The 20,957-nt window shown below is 40.4% G+C and overlaps 1 long non-coding RNA gene across 2 annotated transcripts in view; it reads right to left on the bottom strand.

Moving 5' to 3' along the window:
* Window positions 1-6,771: 6,771 nt before the first annotated feature.
* Window positions 6,772-20,957, bottom strand: part of LOC126954502 (uncharacterized) — a 34,465-nt gene continuing 20,279 nt past the window's right edge. Inside the window, exons 2-6 of one of the 2 annotated variants that reach the window (XR_007725619.1) lie at window positions 11,178-11,256; window positions 10,955-11,068; window positions 8,789-8,914; window positions 7,550-7,686; window positions 6,772-7,110 (exon numbers count right to left, since the gene is read on the bottom strand). This is a non-coding gene — a long non-coding RNA (uncharacterized LOC126954502). The remainder of the gene's footprint in view (window positions 7,111-7,549; window positions 7,687-8,788; window positions 8,915-10,954; window positions 11,069-11,177; window positions 11,257-20,957) is intronic. The other variant, XR_007725620.1, reaches the window with a different exon arrangement.

The raw sequence follows: 20,957 nt of genomic DNA, 5'->3' as shown, positions 1-20,957 counted from the left end.
TTTTCCACCACATTGCAATTCTATGCTTTTCTTTTTTGTACTTCACCGATCACTGCATTCTTCTAAGTCAAACTGTTGTCTCCTCTTTTTGTGCTGAGCACCTAAATATTTGGGCCTCAGAGTTTAGTTTTAGGTCCTGTAGTCTTCAGTATCCAAACTTTCCCTAGGATAGCTCATCCAATATGGAGCTCTTAATACTATGTATATGCTAATGATGCTAATATTTATACCCTCAGCCTAACCCATTCAAACTCATGTGGCTGCCTTCCTATTTGACACTGTTGCTTGGATGTCTAATAGACAGCTCAGTTAACCTGTGCAAAAGGAAACGCTTGTCGATTTTTAAAAATCCCTAAATTGATTACTCCTCCTACCTTTTTATCCACCCAGTTATTAAAGACTAAAATCTAGAAACCACCCTTGATCTTTTTTACCCTCAGACTCCATATCTGACCCAATAATGAGTCTTGCTAATTCTATCACCAAGATGTATCTGGTATTGGTCTACTTTTCATCTCTGTGGAAACCTCCATACTCCATGTCATCATCATCACCACATGGAATACAAAAGCTTCCTAATCAGTGCCTTGTTTCCACTCTGGCTCCCATTAATCTGTTTTATCTTCTATTTTGTTTTTACAAGCTAGCATAATTCTTCGAATAGCCTGAAGCAGATCACGTTATGTTATGTCTCTGCTCAAAATCTTTCAACGGCTTCTAATGCCTTTTGCTTCAAAGGAATCAAATTGAAATCCTTCATCAGAGCATACAGGACCCTGTTTTCTCTCCATCTTTGTCTCTACTATTGTCCGTCTCGGTCACTGCAGTCCAACTAGTAGGTACTGACTGACTTGCATCATTTGCGTATCAACTTCCTGCCAAGGCATCCACAGACCACTCAATTTAAAGTAATTCAATCCTAGTCAAGTTTTAATATTATTAATCTGAATTATTTTAATATTAATAAGACTATTCTGTGTTACCTTAATATTATTATTCTGTATTATAGACTTCTAGTCTGTGTTATAGACTCTAGTCTTCAGTCATATCTGAAATTATTTTGTTGACACGAGTACACAAGAGTGGAGGCCTCATTTGTTTAGGTCCTCTGTGGTATTCCAGCACCTAGAACTATGTCTAGAGCAGGATAGAGACTCAGTAAATGTTCGATCAATGTATGATGCCTTTTACTTTCCTAGATTCGCCAACTCTGCATCTCTTACCTTTACATTCAACCTTCACATTAAAGGCCCAAGAACTGGTCAGGCAAAGACAGCCTTCTCCTCTGCACACAGAAGGTAGAACAGGGCCACGACTGTATTAATATTTTACTCTAGTAATTAATAAAGCCATCATTTACGGAGATTTCTCATGTGCTTTTATCCATTCTTTAATTTACCCTGTCAACCACCTTGCAATGTGTATTATTGGAAATCTAGTTTTTGCTGTATGTTTTCCCCTTCCTAAGGGGGCCACCCGTTCCTGATTCTGTGCAGCTCTCCGGCACCTCCAGGTCTGGTGGAAAAATTTTGCTTCCCTGGACCAAATGCTGGACCCATGAACTGGAGAGTCAGGGTTCGCCTTCTCCCTGGAAACATTAATTGGTTCAGGGATAGTCACATGATCCAAATATGACTAATTGTTCCTCTTTGGAAAGCTTGTTGGAAAGAGTAGGAAAGTTGCAATCTTTTTTTCTGACAGGTTCAGAATTACATAGGACCTGACATATTATGGCCTCTGTCTGGAAATGAAGCCCATCCCAGAAAAAGCAGGCATGAGTGATGGAGAGCGCACTCGTCTGAGTTCACGGACACTGCCTGAGTGAACCCGTGCTTGCTATCTTCCACACTTTTCACAAAGCTGTGGTAAAAAGTCTTTTTGTACCTAAGCTAATTTGAGTTGCATTCCACAAACCCTTGACTAATTCAATTATTAGTCTTATTTTTTAACTGGGGAAAATGAAACTTAAAGTTAAGATACTTGCCAGGAAGGAAATACTTGAGCAAATCTTTCTTTAGTAAATAGGATAGGTCTAATATGGACAAGCATTTTAATTATTTTGATGATATTTAATTTTTTCCACTTTAAAAACATTTTATTAGGTTTTTTTTCTTAGTGTATATACAAAATTCACTCAGGAAAAAACCATCTTACATTAAGGTAATTCTTTGGATTTTTTACACATATATATGTATTTTTTTTTTCTCAAAGCCCATTGTTTAGTCACTAGAGTGAAGTTCATTAAAGAATTGACAGCAATTGGAAATTATGTAAAATGATATAGGAGTCAAGAGAAGGATTAATGAAATTTGGTAGTTGATACTCACAATTAAAGTAAATGTGCAAAATTGATTACTTTACCTCAAGACAGTACTATCTTTTAGGAAAGTAAAACAAAAAATGTGTCTCCTCTATACTGGCTACATTCTAAATTACATAGACTGAACATGAAAGACAAATGGACTTATGGGTTAAGAGACAAGAAGGGTACTCCCGTTCTTATTTTACACTATTGGTAAATATTCGAGTGTGCCAATAAGCAAAAGGAACATCAGTTAATTCAGAAAGGAGAATGCGCAAACTGAACTGTTCTGTGACTGATGGGAGAGGCTGATAGAATTCACAGATTATTGGAATACTAATCGCACCACATTGGCAGCCTCGTCAAATACCATTTTGCTTTTTAGATGGTTATACCCTTCACTCACTTAATCAAATCAGAAAACTTGGTCATCTTAGATTCCCCACCCCTTTTGTCCACCTTCCCTGTCATTACCGTTTCAAATGGGCTCCCTTGTCTTAGAGTGTGTGTCTCGAAAGCAACCTTGGCTGCATGCTACCCTGGCGCAGCATCTCCTGCTTGCCCAGTCTCAGGGTCTCATCTTCGTGCATCAGGCTCTGCCTGTGACAGTCCAGCCTCCGTAGAGCAGCCTCCATAGAGCCGCGAAGATTTATTTAAAAGAACACGCTGAATTGCACCACGTTGGTGCTTAACTCTTGAAATCTCTGTTACCTGAAGAGTAAAGTTCAAAAATAGACTCTTTAGAGAAGTACTTATTTGTTAGGAGCGTAGTTGGAGACGATGGTACCAGGAGAGATGAGATATGGGCCTTCCTGTAAGGTATTGGTGTAAGGTTGTGTGATTGGGAGGGTGGGGTGATATCCAAAAGCAGCCGTCTTCATAGAACACGGAAAGCTTGTTACAGATAGGGACCAGAGCCCAGTGAAGCTCAAAGGGACAGGACTTAGCATTGCCTCTGTTTTCAGAAAGGCTTCCTGGAGGAAAGATGACAAGTTGAGGCTCAAAAAGTCATCCAGGCTCAGACAAAAAAGAAGCATAGATTATCATCCAGGCAGTCATAAGAGCAGGAGAAAAGGTACGAAGAGTTTTTCAATAATGGCAAACAGTTCAGTATTATGAAAACATAAACAATGATGTAGGAAGCTGAGGCTCAGAGGGATGGAGAAGGAAGTAGGAGTGAAGGATTCATGAAGATCACATACATCACATAGCCCTTTAACCTCTACTGATCGCATACTCTGCTGAGGATACAGAATAAACCAGAAAGGAAGCTCGCCCAGCTTGTCTGGAGTTAGCAATCTATAGCTTTAGAGCCAAATACATAAAAGTAGTGCAAGTTCTGATGAATACTATGAAGGAAAATGTAAGTTATTGATATAAAAAGTGAGAGGATAGATGTACTTCAAATGTGATGGCCAGGGATGGGCTCTCTGGGCAGGTCTCATTTGAAAACAAGACGAAACTAGTACATGCAAAATTGGAGAGGGTTCTATTGCAAGGACCCTATGCTAAGAAAGAGCTTGACTTCTTGCAGAACCAAAGGAAGACCATTGTGCCTACAAAAGCAAGTGGGGATTGGGGAAGCGGCCAGAAATGAGATTGATGAGCTAATGAAGCACCTTCTTCTCAAGGCCCTGGAGAGCATGGTAAATTATATGGATTTCACTTCAAGTTCAGTGAGAAACCTTCTGATGATCTTAAACAAGCAAGCATACACCATGGTATGGAGTTTGCATATCTTGAGTAATGGGGAATCAATAATCGGTTTTAATCAGGGAAGTTCATGACCACATCTAAGAAGATTCACTCCAGAGGTTGGATGAAGAGTGTTATAAACATGAAATAAGACTAGGGTAAAATGTATTGATTGGGAGGACATTGTAGTTATGCAGGCAACAGATCTTGAGGCTGGTATTTGTATAGAGAAAAGGACACAACTGAAAAATATTTTAGGCTAGGTGCGGTGGCTCATGCCTGTAATCCCAGCACTTTGGGAGGCCGAGGTGGGCAGATCACCTGAGATCAGGAGTTCGAGACCAGCCTGACCAACATGGAGAAACCTGTTTCTACTAAGAAAATACAAAATTGGCTGGGCGTGGTGGCGCCTGCCTGTAATTCCAGCTACTCAGGAGACTGAGGCAGGAGAATCACTTGAACCTGGGAGGTGGAGGTTTCAGTGAGCTGAGATCGCACCATTGCACTCCAGCCTGGGCAACAAGAATGAAACTCCATTTAAAAAAAAAAAAACAAAAAATAAGCAAAAAAAAAAATTTAGAGGTAAAATTACCAAATGTTATAATTAGCTATCTGAAAGAGTGAGTGTAATAAAAGAGAGAAAGTAGTTTAGAATAAGAGTTGATTTTATGACATGGTGAATAATAATGCCATGAGCTGGTATTAGATAACACAAGAAAAGGGCACATTTGGAGGAGATCATTACACTATCCCTTGAATTTTGAGAGTTTGAGATATTGTGGAATAGCTAAGTGGTTATCGATAGGTGGAAGTTGGATGTAGAAATCTAAAATTCAGAGAAGAGCAAGCTAGAGAGACAGATATCAAAGACATCATCATATATATATTTGGCAGTTCAAACTATGAGTGAATATGAAAAGAACATAGAATGAGAAGAAAAGTAGAACAAGAGCTGAATTTTGAACGACATCAACATTAAATGGCAGGTAGAGGAGGGCCCTCGTTCTGAGAGAGAATGAGTGGTAAACGAGGGAAGTGAACACGTGTGAAGCCAGGGAAGTGGAAAGGACTCAGAAGGAGAACACACATGACACGCAAACGCAACAGGAGACCCACTGAGATAAGGATGCAAAAGCGTCCCAGAGAATTGGCAATAACAGGGTCAGTGATGTTGGTCAGAGCAGGGAGAGTGCAATGGTGGGGCAGAATTAGGACTGCAGTGGGATTAGGCAGGAGGAGGGGAGATGAAGTAATTCTAAGAACATGGATCAGTCTTCATGAAGGGAAGGGTAGAAAAGAAAGAGCATGGTGGCTGGTGAGGGGTACCCATTTGTTTAGTTCTTTTAATTATGCAAGACATTTCAAGCTTTTTATAGACTAAAGGGAAAACACGAGAAAAAAGGACAGATTAATGCAAAAGATAATTCATTAAGTATGATCCCAGAGAACAAGCAAAGAGCTTGGAATCAGAGTCCCTGAGAAGAGTAGCAGAGAACACCAATCTGGAAGTAGGGTCAATCACAGAGGAACCTTGAGGGACTGACAGGTCAGCTCTTCAGCACAGAGCCAGGAGTACTCACCCTCTGCCCCAGTCTGTCTTAAAGCCTCTTTGCACCACTCTCTTCTCCACAGATTCTCAGTCCTTTCCACACCTACAAGTTCTGCTTTAGCCACCAGAGAACCAAGTCTCCAAGAAACACCATACACTTTCATCCTTGTGTTATTCCATGGTCTCCATCATCTTCCCTTTTAACTCCCCTCCCCAAATCTACTCTCTTGTCCTATGTCTTAGTCCCTTTGGGCTGCAATAACAAGACATCTGAGACTGGGTGATTGATGAAGAACATAGATTTATTGTCTACAGTTCTGGTGGCTGGGAAATCCAAGATCAAAGCACCAACAGATACAGTGTCTGATATGGGCCTGTTCCTCAGGAACGGCATCTCCTCGCAGTGTCCTTCCAGGGAGGAAGAAGCAAGGATGCCCCCTGGGAGGGAACTAATCTCATTTGTGAGGGTGGGACCTTCATGACTTAATCTCTTCCAAATGGCACACTTCTTAATACCATCATATCAGGTATTAGGTTACAACATATGGACTTTAGGGGCCACTAGCGTTCAGTCCATACCACCTAACTTTGGCCTAACACTCATCCCTTCACCCAAAGTTAACATGGGGAAATATTTTCATTATACTTCAGATCTTATAAAAATGTTTTCTCCTACTAGTCATCTAGATGCACATAAATAAACAATACTTCCTTTCCCACATTCCCATGGATGTGTTTGAAACCTAGCTAGAATGGGACTTCTGTGAGGCCAGGAGTCATGCTCTATTTATCTCTCAACCTTTGGTGTCTGGTGCAATGCCTGGCACATGCCCGACATTGTGTTGAAGGACAGGATGCATATCTACAGTCTTCATGTTAAAGATGGAAGCCTTGATGTCTCCCCTTAAAATTATTCGTCTAATAACTTACATACCTTCTCTAGCTCAGAAACTTAAAAAGCATGCTTAGTAATATGCAGAACCCCTTGTAACTCTACTTGATGGATGCTCTCCTCTTTTGCATCTTCCTATTATCTCATAACATGAAGCTGAATAACAGCCATGTATGTGTAATTAATAAAATATGCAAATATTTTGTATCATTATCTTCAGCTTACAAATCAGAATGAAAAATTGTTATATTTAGTGTGTCTGGTTGTGCAGCTTTCTTCAAATGCCTCTCCTCTCCATGACCCTTACTGTGAAAATTAATTGGGTATCTCCTCTGACTGCTCCATTCATTCATCAAACATTTATTGCCAGGCACACAGATAACAGTAAGAATAGATCTTCCTTCCAAGGAATGCACAGTCTAATAGACAGCAGTGGGAAATAATGACAAAATTGTTTTCTTTTAGCAGAATTTTTATCTACAGAGCAAAGAATTACAACTCTAGATCATTGCCCTGGAATTTCTTTGTTGGAGATCATCCCCAGATGGTTGGGACTCTGTCTGAAGGTTTCCTGATTCTGCCTTTGGTGGTTGTGTACAAGGCATGTGAGATAGTCTTAGGTGAACTATCCTTGGTGGCAGCTGATGCCTTCCTCTGCTTCCACAGAGTATTCTAGGAGCAGGGTGAGAGAATGGGCCTGCTTTTTCCAGCACTCAACAATCCTGCAAGGGACGAGGTAAGGTTCCTGCTCCTGTACCTATTACTTTCCTTGTTTTTCTCTGAGTGAATGGAATACTAACCTAATTGACTCAGAAGAAGAAGGCTGCAGTAGAAGACTGGCTACATTTACTTACTAATAAGTATCATTGGCTTCCTACTTCACCGGGCTGACTTGAAAAGAAAGCCAGCAGATATCTGTCTTTACGCTCTTCTTTTTTTTACATGTGAATGCTGGCTGCTTTCATTTTGTGGTCACCTGGTGGTAAGATTCTTTCTTGGGAAAAGGATTAGATTATTAGGTCTAGTCTAAGCAATCTGTTCCAGTTTGATTTACAAATAGCTAGGATTTGGGGTCTAGCCCAATTAATAATGAACTGGCATTTGGATTTACCTTTCATCTGTATCCCTTAGGCATTCCGTCAGAGAAGGGTGGCTGTGCCAAGGCAAGATTCGGGTGTCCCTTAGAACTCTGCAGAAAACAACATCGTACTGCTTTTGAAGCCGCTCTTTAAAGCCTTAAATGCTTTCCTATCAATGGGGCCAACAATAAAAATATATATTGGTTATATTTTTATATACGTTGATGTAATTATAATTGATGTATAATTGATATAATTATAGAATCAAAAAAACTAGACTGACATACAGTTTATTAAATTTTTCGTCTGTCAAATTATTTCATGTTACATGTGACTGATTTAGTGATGATTAGTAATTTATACGGGATTCTTTCTTCTACCCCATTGCAAGAGACTAACAAGCACGACCCAGTTGAATGGAGTCTCTGCTTGGAGACCAGGCCATGATTTCAGACTATCCTCACACTTATAAGAAGAAACATTTAATTAAAAGACTTTTAAGTCATTCAGAGAATGGAAATCAATTATTTCTCTTCTGGGAGAAACTGGTAAAAATTGGACTTTAAAAAAATTACATACAATAGGAGCTCTTGAGTAGAGCTATTGTTAGACTTTAGGGGTAATTATCAAGGAAAATGCTAAGCTTCTTTCATTAAAGACTTGTAAAAACTCTCTTGGTTAGACAGAGTTTTTCCTGAAATAAAGAGAATAACTTTTATAAATTTTGTGTTTTTTTCCAATACCGTAATACTATGTCAAATTAATATTTCTATAACTGCATTTGGTACCATCTTTACTATGAAAAAATATACTTTAAGAAATCTCTTTTCTCAAATATATGCAGTAATGAAAGTTTGTAATCTAGTTTTCCTTCCCTGGTACAGTTAATGATGGTTTCATTACCCAAAGAACTCAATAAACCAACTGTTTCATTATTGCTGACAAACAACTTGATCAATAAAACTGCTAACTTCACAAAATGCAAAGGTTTCTAGGTGAGAGGAGAGAAAATGTGACTCTAGATATTTTAATCTTTCCATATCAATCAAGAAAAATCCTTAGAGCCCCATGCGTGTCTCCAGGAAAAATTATGTGTGTGCATGTGTGTGTGTGTCTGTGTGCATGTTTGTGTGTGTGTGTTTGAGGAGCTAAAGGATAAGGGTCATTAACTTCCATAAGTCACTCATACCATATAGAAAATAAGATGTCAATATGATTCTATACAATACAAATACATAAAACTATGTTTATTTTCTTGGAGAATAACTTACTTTAGTCATTTCTTTAATCTTTGAAGTGCTTCTTTTCAAATAGTTAATCACATTTTATGATTGTATGTTGGTTGGCAAATTTGCAGGTAGCTGTTACAAATTGTATATTTTATTTCAATTCTCAACCTAAAATAATATATAATTTATTGGATGATGATTATTCTGCAATTTAACATTTTCTAAAGACTTGCTGTTTTACAACTGTATGGATACTTAATACAGTGATAAAAAGTTCTCAGTATGTTAGATAAGAATACAAATAGCGGATCACGAGGTCAGGAGATCGAGACCATCCTGGCTAACACAGTGAAACCCCGTCTCTACTAAAAAAAATACCAAAAACTAGCCGGGCGCGGTGGCGGTGCCTGTAGTCCCAGCTACTCGGGAGGCTGAGGCAGGAGAATGGCGTAAACCCGGGAGGCGGAGCTTGCAGTGAGCTGAGATCCGGCCACTGCACTCCAGCCTGGGCGACAGAGCGAGACTCCGTCTCAAAAAAAATAAAAAAATAAAAAAATAAAAAAAGAAGAATACAAATAGCAATAACACAACCTTTTGGCCTCTGACCCTCAGTTGATTTTATGAAGTCCTTCTGTGTTCATAAACAAAACACTGTTGTCCCTATCAAAGACTCACTTGACTTTTTCCATTTTCTCTTTAGCAAAAATGAAGCGGTATTCACTGTGGCAGGTAGGAGCAGTAGCCTGCTGTGCAGTAGAAAGTCAACCTATGGACCAGGCCCCGTGGCTCATGCCTATAATCCCAGCACTTTGGGAGGCCAGTGCAGGCGGATCACCTGAGGTCAGGAGTTCGAGACTAGCCTGGCCAACATGGCAAAACCCTGTCTCTACCAAAACTACGAAAATTAGCAGGGCATGGTGGTGTGAGCCTGTAATCCCAGCTACTTAGGAGGCTGGGGCAGAAGAATCACTTGAACCCAGAAGGTGGAGGTTTCAGTGAGCCAAGATCATGCCACTGCACTCTAGTCTGGGCTACAGAGCAAGACTCCATCTCACAAAAAATAAAATAAAAAAATAAAGGAAGTCGGCACATGAGTTTTAACTTGTTGAAACCTTAACTACTCATAGTCCACTGTTGACTGGAAGCCTTATCAATGATATAAACAGTCAATTAACACATATTTTGTATGTTGTATTTGTTATTTGTGGCATTATTACAATAAAGTAAACTAGAGAAAAGAAAACGTTACTTTAAAAATCATAAGGAGGAGAAATATATTCACTGTTCAGTAAGTGCAAGTGGACCATCATAAGGTCTTTATCCTCGTCTTCATGTTGAGTAGACTAAGTAGAAGGAGGAAGAGGAGGGGTTGGTCTTGCTGTCTCAGGGTGGCAGAGGCAGAAGAAAATTTGCTTATAAGGGCATCTGTGCAGTTCAAACCTGCATTGTTCAAGGGTCAGCCTTATAGAGAAAAGTCGTGGAGAACAAGGAAGGTGCTGGATATTCATTTAATCCAGGACATTCATTTACTCACCCACTCCAGATGTCTGCATGTCTGCTGTCATATGTGCTAGATATCAATCTCATACTTAATGTGATACTGCCCACATATAAAGTTTTAAGCCTTCCAGTGTATTTCAGTAGTCAATATGAGGGCTAAATAAATACGAGTAGTTCATATATTTATGCATGAACATGATACATTTATAAAATGATATGAGAATGTGGAGACTGTGGGTCTGATGATCAGGCATAGAGACAGAGAAGTGATTTAAGATAATAACATCTTTCCTAACACAATGAAAATGTAAACATTTACCCAAACCCAGATGAAGCATTTAGAACCTTGGAAGGAAACAAAAGGTCATTTGTTTTCTTACACTTGTACTCTATCCACTTCAAGATCGGAAATAAAAATGATAAAGAGATATTGCTATGTTGGGTCGTGGAGTTTAACCTCAAATTACACACTGTCTTTGTCTTGGTCATCATTCCCTGGTTATGGAACTAAATTCCTACCAGAAGTCAAATCACCCTTCGGTAGTAAATTAAGCACTGAGGAATATACAAATTTTGTTTTAAATCCTGGAAGAATCCCATGCCAATTGTGTGTATGGGGGGTGTGTTTTACATGGTGGGCTCCAAGCCAACTCTTCAAGATTCTGCTCAGCTCTGCTCCAGATCCCTACCAGACACCCGCGACCCCACCTGAAGAGCTGTCCGCACGGAGGCCTCAGGCCGTACCCATGGTCTCTCCAGTGTTACTCCTGCAGTGCTGAGCGAATCTTGCTCATCTTACTGGCATTGAGCTTTGTGCCAGACCTGGGGGTAGTAACAAGGCTGTTAGTGTCTTGGGGAGCTTTTCAAAGTCACGATCATAAACAAGCTTTAAAGCTGGGGTCTCCAAAAATCAAAGAACAAGATGACATACCTTCCAGAGAGAAAATTTGCTTTCTGTGCTACAGAGTTGCTGCCAATAGACACCTTTGGATGACTACATGAGGCTGCGCCTTTGGATTAAAACAAGAGATATTCATTTAGTCACCTGTTCCAGATGTTCGCATATCTGCTGTCATGTAGGCTTCTCCAAAAGTGAGGTTTTAATAAGGAAGAGAGTTTTTAGACAGCACCCCCCTTTTTCTCCATGACTGTTCTCCGTACAGCTGACCCTTGAACAACGCAGGTTTGAACAGCACAGATGCTCTTCTATGCAAATTCCCTTCTTCCTCTCCCACCCGTGAGACAGCAAGACTGATCCTTCCCCTTCCTCTTTCTCCTCAGCCTACTCAACGTGAAGATGACAAGGATGAAAACCTTTGTGAGGGTCCACTTCCACTTACTGAACAGTGAATACATTTTCTCTTTCCTATGATTTTTCAAATAACATTTTCATTTCTCTAACTGGTTTATTACAATAGTACTGTATATAACACATACAACATAAATATATGTGTTAATCGATTGTTTATATCGTTGACAAGGCTTCCAGTCCACAGTCGGCTATGAGTAACTAAGGTTTTAAGGAGTTAAAAGTCATATGCGGACTTTTACCGCACAGGGGCTGGTGCTCCCACCCCCGGCGCCTCCCCACCATTGTTCAAGGGTCAATGTACATGGAAGTTTAGTGGGTTTGGGGCTAAAGAACTATGGAGAGCGCTACGAAGATTCTGACTGTGGTAGCATTTAATAACATATATCAAACTGTCAGATACTGTTTTACTTAGGTGGAAAAATCTCAGCCTAACATCCTGTGGTCCCTGCCTTTCCTCATTTCCCTCTACCTCCTACTCTCCCCCAGCCTGGAGACCTTCCCACAGTAGAATTACTCCACTTGACATTAAGGATTTTATTTGGTTTCAAGAATGCTTCTCTTTTTTCCTTCTTTCTTCCCTTGTGGCTCCCTGTTTCTCTTTTTCCCGTCTTCCTTTTCTGTGTCTTTATTTTAATATTCACAGGAGCCAATATTCACAGGAGCAGGAAGCAAGTTCTCCTAGCCGCACGCGGAATGCAAATGTCCAAATGTTGCGCGTGGGAAATAAATCGAATTTCTGAGGGTTAAACGAAGGTCAGTTTGAACATCTAAAATGTCTGAAAATAAAATGCAGCGATCAATTATATTCAGATGTGTGTGTGTTAAACATCATTTTAGCGTCCCATCTAAGCCTGTTTGCTTCGTTTTTCTGCTTTGTTTTTTTTTGCACATCAGGGTGATGGTTTCAATAGCTCTTTTGCACCAATTAGTAACAGGCCACAGTAGGAGAATCAACCTTTTGTCTGCCTCATCTGACTCTTTGCCCCATTGTCCCCCCTCAGACCCCATCAGTATGGGGAAGGAGGCCCAGCCAGTGCTGGTGGAAACAGAGAGAATCATTCCTGTAACTAGAGGGCCTTTCCGGCACGCAGGTTTCCCTGGGACTTCTGGCTTCTCTGCACCCACAGTAGCATTTGCTGGCGATAGAAAAGCGATTCTTGTTAGGTTATCCTCACTGGTGCCTGCAGAGTCTTGAAAACAGGGAGGACAGCGCCGTCCACCTCCTGCACGCAGCAGTCTCAGCTGGAGGTAGCGGTCCGGAGAGCCTGAGTTCCGCAGCTTGTTTTAGCCTTCAGAAAAAACCGCTTTCTTTCTGTAGCTTAACTGCTTGGCCCTCAGGGCAGCCAGCTGTTGTACACTGCTTGTGCAGAGGTCACCGAGGGGTGAGTGAGCATAGGGAAACCTTACAATACATATTTTATATACTTCAGATCACTAATGAGAGCTACACAAACGGATCCATTTGAATATCTACCCCCTGGGGCTATATTTCTGTTACCAGTTTCTGGTAACAGCCGGGATCAAAAACTAAGATCTTTTAAACACACCTGACTGATCAAAAATATGCCTAAGTAAGTATTCTGCACTGGTGTTGTATATTTTATTATTCTCATTATGTTTCCTTTTTGAATTCTTTTTTAAGCGTTATTGAGGTCTAATTGACAAATAAAAATTGTATCTACTTAAGATGTGCAATGTGTACATTGTAAAATAATCACCACAATCAAGCTAATTAGCATTAACTTGATTTTGTATATTTTTGGTTCTGTATATTTTAAATTAGACAAAAAGTTAGCCTTGGTTTTGATGAAAGAAAAACTTCGGCTGGATTAAATGTAAAGGCGTTCAATTGAGGAATGAACAATTTGTGAATCAGGCGGCCTCCCAGCCAGAGGAGGCTCAGAGACCCCAGCGCAGCCATGCGGGGGAAGAAGATTTATGGAGAAAGGAGCGTGAGGAACAGAAAACAGAAGTGAGGTACAGACACAGCTGGATGGGTGGCAGCTCGGCGTTTGCCTTATGTGAACACGGTTTAAACAGCTGGCTACATTTGATTGGCCGAAACTAGGTGACTGGCACAGGCATAGGCTACAGTCCATTAAGCCTCCACCTGTTAAAGTTCACCATGTGCAGAAATACCTTTAGGCCGAACTCAAATGTGTAAGGAGGCAGCTTAGGGCTAACCTTGATTTAACAGTTTCACATATGTCCACAGAAGTGTAAACAACATAATTTAAGCAAGAGAGAAGAGAGGTCATCTAAAAAGAAGAGAAACGGCATTTATAAGAACCACTTGGCATTAACTCTATTTTTGTAGAACCTGGCTTTTTTTAGGGTATTATTTTAAAAGTGTTCAAATGATATCAAAGCTGCCATTGTTTACATTTAAAAAATGTTAATGTGGATACTTAAAAATGTCTAGTATCCCAATACTTCAATAATATCCCAATACTTTGATCTGTACCCCAAATATAATATGTCGTTTTATAAAATTATTATATAATCTTGCTGGGGTATTCTTGTCACTCACCATTACGGAAGAGAAAACCGACTCGGAGAGGAGTGGGCATTTGGTCTTCTTCACAGTATGAATAAATAGTAGACCCAGGACTGAGGGAGCTCTTTTTATATCCCTGAAATCTTTTGTATGTTTGAAATGTATTGATCACTAAAATTTTTCTTCCTCTTTGATGAAGTGGAGCCATAGTGACCCCAAAAGAAACTGATTTAGAAGAGTTTCTTCTAAAGCTCTCCCCTCGGACTTGACCATGGGTATGTCTGAATGTTTCCCAGCTGGCTCCACACCAAGTCTGAATGCGCCCAAGCAGGTCACGAAATTGAAATGATTATAAAGCTCTGTATCAGAAAAGGAGGAGAAACCCAAGGGGCAGCATGCCAAGACGCACGAGTCCACGCTTTTCTGAGCCTGCCAGCATCCTCTGCCTCTCCTGCTTGCAGAGGTTGTTAGACACCCCGGGCTTGGCTCAGTCCTGCTGCCCAGTTGGAATCAAATCTCAAGAGAGAGACAAACGCTGTAAGGAGTATGACCTTCTACAGCAAGACAGCAAAGGTGCAAAGGAGGGAAGATGCTAGATAGCGCGTGTGTTTTAAGGAAATGCGAATATTAAATGAGAAAAAAAGAGTATTAGTTTTTTTAAAAACGGGAGTGTACAGGTATGCAACAACATGAGAAAACACAGCACAAAACAAAACTTAAGAAGCATTGCTGGCTCTTCAATTAAAACCTACACAATGGCCCTAATACAAATGATTGCCATATTGAATTAGTCCTGAGTTGAAATTGAAACTCATGACTAGTGTTTTATGCATTTTGCTTAAATCACCAAATACAAGCGACTGAATTGAACTGTTTTATCCCTTCTACTACAAATTCCTAAATTATACAAATTCCTTCATTTCCTTCTTTCCTTCTTCCTTTCCCCTCCCTCCCTCCTTCCTTCCTTCCTTCCTTTCTTTCTTTCTTTCTTTCTTTCTTTCTTTCTTTCTTTCTTTCTTTCTTTCTTTCTTTCTTTCTTTCTTTCTTTCTTTCTCTTTCTTTCTTTCTTTCCTTTTCTTTTTCTTTCTTTCCTTCTCTCTTTCTCTCTCTTTCTTTTTTTCTTCTTTCTTTCATCTCTCTCTCTCTCTTTCTCCCTTTTTATACACTTAGTCATGCTATAAATAGTAAGAGGTAAAAGAAAGAAAAACAAAAATAATTACAGGCCCAAATTTATTATCTTCGAAGGAAATTACAAAGAGAAGAAACAAGAGGGATTTCCCTCCATCGTGTTTCTATACATGCACAATATTCCAACTAAAGTGTGTTACCAGTGATCGATGTTATTTTTACAAACAAAGTGAGTGGTTTGAAGAAAGTGGAAAGATGTGTCTTCTAAGAAAACCACAGTTACGTGAGTGGTAAATGGAAACAGCGAGACTCTTACCTTCTAAGCTATGGGGTCTGTTAGCTCTGCATCCTTGTATCTCAGTGACTCAGGGCAGGTCCCTAAGCCTCCTTGAGAACCTTGTTTTCAGTATTCATGGAAAAGGAGGTAAGTGATACAAGCGAGGGTGTCCGCGGTGGGGCACATTGCTTATGTGCGGTTCTATTATTACTGGTATTAGAAATCTGAACTCTTATGTTTCAGTAACCGGAAAATTTTTGGAAAAGGCATCCCTGGAGCCATGGTTGTCAACATGTTTAAACATCTGTTTATAGCATTCTTGCCCCTTACTGGGGCAACTTCTCCTGTAGTTTAGTGACAGAAGTTGTGGGTAATTCTTGGTACCTTCTTGCAGGTAATTCCCAAAAGTCACTGGTGCTCTAAGGGACCCGCTCGTCCTCACCCGATAACCCTTCACCAGGAAGCAGCAAATGCTAACAACTCTCTACACTTGCACTCACTCTCACGACCTATCCCTGCTGGGCCTGTGGTCACCCAAGAGGGCCTTGCTCCCAGGCCGTCGGAGGGTCCCTGCTACATGACTCACTAACTGCCCTGTCTGGCACAATCTGAGACTTGGTGCAGATCCTTTTCCACAATCCAGACTCTAGATAGCAGACATTTCGCAGAGCCCATCCTACTTGGTTCCCTTGCCATGTGTATTCCTAAAGAAAAATCATTTCAGTGCAAATATGAGACACTTTTTGGTGTGTGTGTGTGTGTGTGTGTGTGTATGAGACATAAGAAATGTAAAAAGTGAATGGTCATATTTTTAAAAAGCAACGAAAATGGGCCGGGTGCGGTGGTCCTAGCACTTTGGGAGGCCGAGGTGGACGGATCATGAGGTCAGGAGATCAACAACGTCCTGGCCAATATAGTGAAACTCCGTCTCTACTAAAAATACAAAAATTAGCTGGGGATGGTAGCGTGCCCCTGTAATCCCTGCTTCTCAGGAGGCTGAGGGCTGAGGCAGGAGAATCACTTGAACCAACTTGAACCAGGGAGTTGGAGGTTGCAGTGAGCCGAGATCGCACCAGTGCACTGCAGCCTGGGCGACAGAGCAAGACACTGTCTCAAAAAAAAAAAAAAGCAACAAAAATGAGGAGAGTATATTAAGATCTGGTTAGACTTATTAATTAGATCTACAGAGGAAATTCCTACAGAGCCGTGCAGGCCCGTTCTTGGAGTCCTGGAAATGCACTCATTTCTTGATGGCTCTGGGGATGCCTTTCTCACTCTCACTCTCTGATTGTGCTTGACCTGGCAGCTGCTGACTCCATCCTACTCTGGTTACACAGGGTTAGAGGAATGCTAATTACCCGAGGATACCGTGCCATCCGCACAGTATCCGGGAGAAAATAACAAGAACAACTCCCGGCATCTGAGAAAAACAGACATTTGTAGGTGTAAGTGCCGGGCTCAAAGGTACTCGTGCTGTGTGGGCACATATTTGGACAGGAATGTAGATCCTTTTATCCTACCCACTATAGAGGCGTCTGATACGTAGATGCACCCAGCCAGAGAGTGCTAACCCTGTGCCCTCCCGCAGGAGGGGGGGGTCTCAGCAAGCGTCTGTTCTTCTCACAGGTAAGGTCTCTGAGGCTTGGAAAGGGTTATGTCATTTATGTAGTTTAACACAGACAGTAAAAGTTTAATTGGGGAGGAAAAAAAAAAGTTCTGAATTTTTACTTTATGGGGCATTGTTCCTTAAATTTTTGGGTTTTTGTGCTTTCTTATAACATTAAAATATATTCACCACTTTTTCTTGTTTTCTCAGAATCTGCAACATGGATAAAATTCTATCTCTGCATCTTGCAGGTATTAAAATCCAGTTCCCTGCATGCATGCCCCAGTTTAAGCGGATGGCTGATCCTATCCTCGTCATCCTGAACTTTTTAGCTTTCTTTAAGAGATGATAAATGAGGGAACAAAAGGATCTTCCTTTGCATGACAGCAGCACTTTTGGGAGGCTGAACATGTATCTCTGACTCAAGGCTGAGTTATTATAAGAAAAAGAGAAAAGGAAGGAAGAAGGTTTTAATTTCCCACTGTTGAAGACAGTTTGTCAGGATGAGAGACGGACAGATGGAGCGTGCACAGACCTGCGCTTCTCTTCGGGGATGAATAGGGCAAGTGTTTCATTCATGACGTCTTCAAAGCATTGCCCGGAATGCAAAATGACATGGTTTTTCTGGAATACTAGTCTGTTTGAAAGGCCAAGGAAAGGTGATACATTTTGAATGCACATTTGGGTGCCTTCAAGGTCTCCTTCTACAACCAGAATGGAGATGTCCCTGAAAGGCTGTCCACAGAGAAAAAAGAAATCTGGTTAAAATTCCGTTCTTCCAGATTTTATTTTTTTGCCTGCATTGTATAATTGAAGATGTCTTCTAAGCAGAAACAGACCTTTGTTTCATGTGGGAAAAAAATACACAGACTGCTGAGAAATACAGATAACAAGAAGATTGCTGCCACTTCCCAGTTAAGGAATGCGTTGTTTTCACCCACAGAGGTCCCTGCTGCCTGTGACTCTGTCACAAGAATCAATCCATCTGTCTTTCTGCCACCACAGACATCTCCCTAAATTGATCTAATCTTGTTTCTATTCTTAAAATCCTTTGGATGGCTTCTTGTTAATAGATAATTGAAGTTTAGTACTACAGTCTTTCTATCTCTATTTCCTTCCTGATTGTCAAATCACTGTGACCCAATAAATCTCACTTAATTTTTTTAATTGTATGGAAATTTTAAAATGACACGTTTTTATCATGTGCCTGGGTTGCTCTACCCGTCTTTTCAAAGTTCTTTCCATTTTTCAAAGTCTAGCTCAGCACCTACATCTTCAAATGGTAAAGCTTCTCTAATTTTTTTTGCATGAAATGAATATGCCCATTGAATCAGGACGAGCCACTCAGGTGTGTGACTGATGTCACACTGGACCTTGAGCTCAGAAGGGCCCACCTGGTGCAGGGTTTAATTCTCTTCTGTTGTCATCTTGAAATTTGAAGAAGGGGCCCCACATTTTCATTTTGTACTGGACTCACAAACTATATAGCCAGTCCTGCCTCCAGCACTCCTAAAGTTAACAATTTCATATCTCTGCTCCAATAATTCTCATCCACATCATTGTTTGGAAGTTACCTTTGTAACTCCCACTAGATTGGGAGCTCTAGGAAGCCACAGATCTTATTTGTTGAGTTTCAACAAGTGTCGGGAAGGGTAGTGTGCACAGATTACAGCTGCTGATGAGAAGGTAAGAATATTCTGTCAGAGTTCATCAGAACAGAACTGAATAGAGCCAACATCTCCTGAGAATAACGGTGCTATGTTCTGAGTGTTTGTGTCTCCCCAAAATTCATATGCTGAAATCTCATTCCCAACGTGTTGGTATGAAGAGGTGGGGAATTTGAGAGCTGAGTAGGTCTTGAGCGGGGAGCCCTCATGGTTAGGATTAGCGTCCTTATGAAAGAGGCCTGACAGAGCTTATGCCCTTTTACCACATAGAAGGTGCCATCTATGAAGAACTAGCTCTCAGGAGACACCAAATCTTCTGGCGCCTTGCTCTTGGACTTCCCAGCCTCCAGAACTGCGAGCAATACGTTTCTGTTGTATATAAATTACCTAGTCAAAGGTATTTTGTTATAGCAGCCAGAATGGATTAAGACAAATAGTAAAGAGAACAAAGAAGTTTTGCACACGTAGTATGCACCAAGCAGTGTGCTTTGCACTGTGCAAGAAAATCCAACCTGGTTCTCACAACATGAAGCACAGGTACTATATGATGGCTTCCGTTTCCAGAGGAAGAAACTAAGACATAGAGAGGGAAGGTGTCCAAGGTCACACACTAAGCAGCAGTAGCAGGAGTCACTGTCCGTTCTGGCTCCTAGAAAATCGATGGGTCTGTATTCATAACTCATAGAAAATTGTGACATTTTCATGCAATAAAAAACCTAAGAATGTTCTGACTGTAACCAAGCCCAAGGCAGCAAAATTGTTTTCTCTTGCAGTCCCAACCCTGAGTTTACAAAATCCTTCCAAACACACCCAGATTTTGAGTTGTCAAATAAGTTTCTAACAAGAAAACTTCTCTTTTTAGTTTATGGCAACATTTTACTAAGCCTGCCTGCAACTCCCTAAGCCACTCCTTTAACAAAAATACTACCTTTTTACTTTCGAGTTTTTTAAGCAAAAAAATTTATATATTTGGAGAAAAGTGTTTCACAGACAAGCCAGAAAATCTAGGGAGAAAGAGATATTGCAGAGTCTGCTGAGAAAGAGGATTGGGTGGAAGTCAAACCCATGTCAGCACTCCATATGGGAGCTCCGACACAGCCATGAAGAAGGCCACCATTCCCCATTAGCTTCTGAGCACTTGTAAGGCATCAAATTCGAGGAGACAACTACCAAGGGTTAACATCAAAGGATATTTTACTGAGTTGAGTTCATTGGCAGTTTCTACTTACTAATTGATTGTTGAAATTATATGCTTCATTTCTGTTGCAGGCCTTCTTTTTTACTGCTCAATCCAAATATGTGCCATGGGCAAGATACATACAGTGCTTTGAATACATTACTATAAGAATTTTCATTCCAAATCAAGATATCATTCTGAATCATTCCCTTCAAGATATTTCCAAAAGCATCACACATAGGCTATAGCCCCCAATATGTACTGTTGTCTTTGATACAGAGAGACTGTTCAATAAAAAACCTCACTGTGTCTGTCCTTCATGTTTTTCAGCTAATTAAGTGTTCCAAAGCTTAGGTCTTTTATGATTGTGGATAAGGATTGTTATTCACCTCAATAGTTTTGAGGAAAAGATAATGCTTCTGTTCTCTCTTTGTCAGGGACCACTCTTACCACATCTTGGGTTTCCTGCAGCTTTGAATTTTTTTCAACATTGTTTTCTTAAATCTTTAAATGAATTGCATTCCTCTCCCCTCTAATGAGCAAAATATGAAGAAATGAATGACTGGATATTATACTTGGATACAAATAAAGGACTGATATAGCATCTATTCACTTCTGCAAGGTTGCTCCAGCCTACCTACGTGTATACCTATTCTCCACTCATGAGAATCAAAGTTCCCTTCAGATAGGAATTCCTTCCTTCCTTCCTTCCTTCCTTCCTTCCTTCCTTCCTTCCTTCCTTCCTTCCTTCCTTCCTCCCTCCCTCCCTTCCTCCCTCCCTCCCTTCCTCCCTCCTTCCCTTTCTTTTTCTCTTTCTTTCTCTTTCTTTCTTTCTTTCTTTCTTTCTTTTCTTTCTTTCTTTCTTTTTCTTTCTTTTTTTTCCTTCCTTCCTTCCTTCCTTCCTTCTTTCTTTCTTCCTTCCTTCCTTCCTTTTTCCTTCCTTCCTTCCCTTTCTTTCTTTCTTTCTTTTTTCTTTTTTCTTTCTTTCTTTCTTTCTTTCTTTCTTTCTTTCTTTTTCTTTCTTTTTTTCTTTCTTTCTTTCTTTCT

The sequence above is a fragment of the Macaca thibetana genome, chromosome 5 (genome assembly GCF_024542745.1).
Source record: "Macaca thibetana thibetana isolate TM-01 chromosome 5, ASM2454274v1, whole genome shotgun sequence".
In the NCBI taxonomy this organism is placed as follows: Eukaryota; Metazoa; Chordata; class Mammalia; order Primates; family Cercopithecidae; genus Macaca; species Macaca thibetana.
Note: the sequence above shows the minus strand (reverse complement) of the source record. Positions and strands in the feature narration are given on the sequence as shown.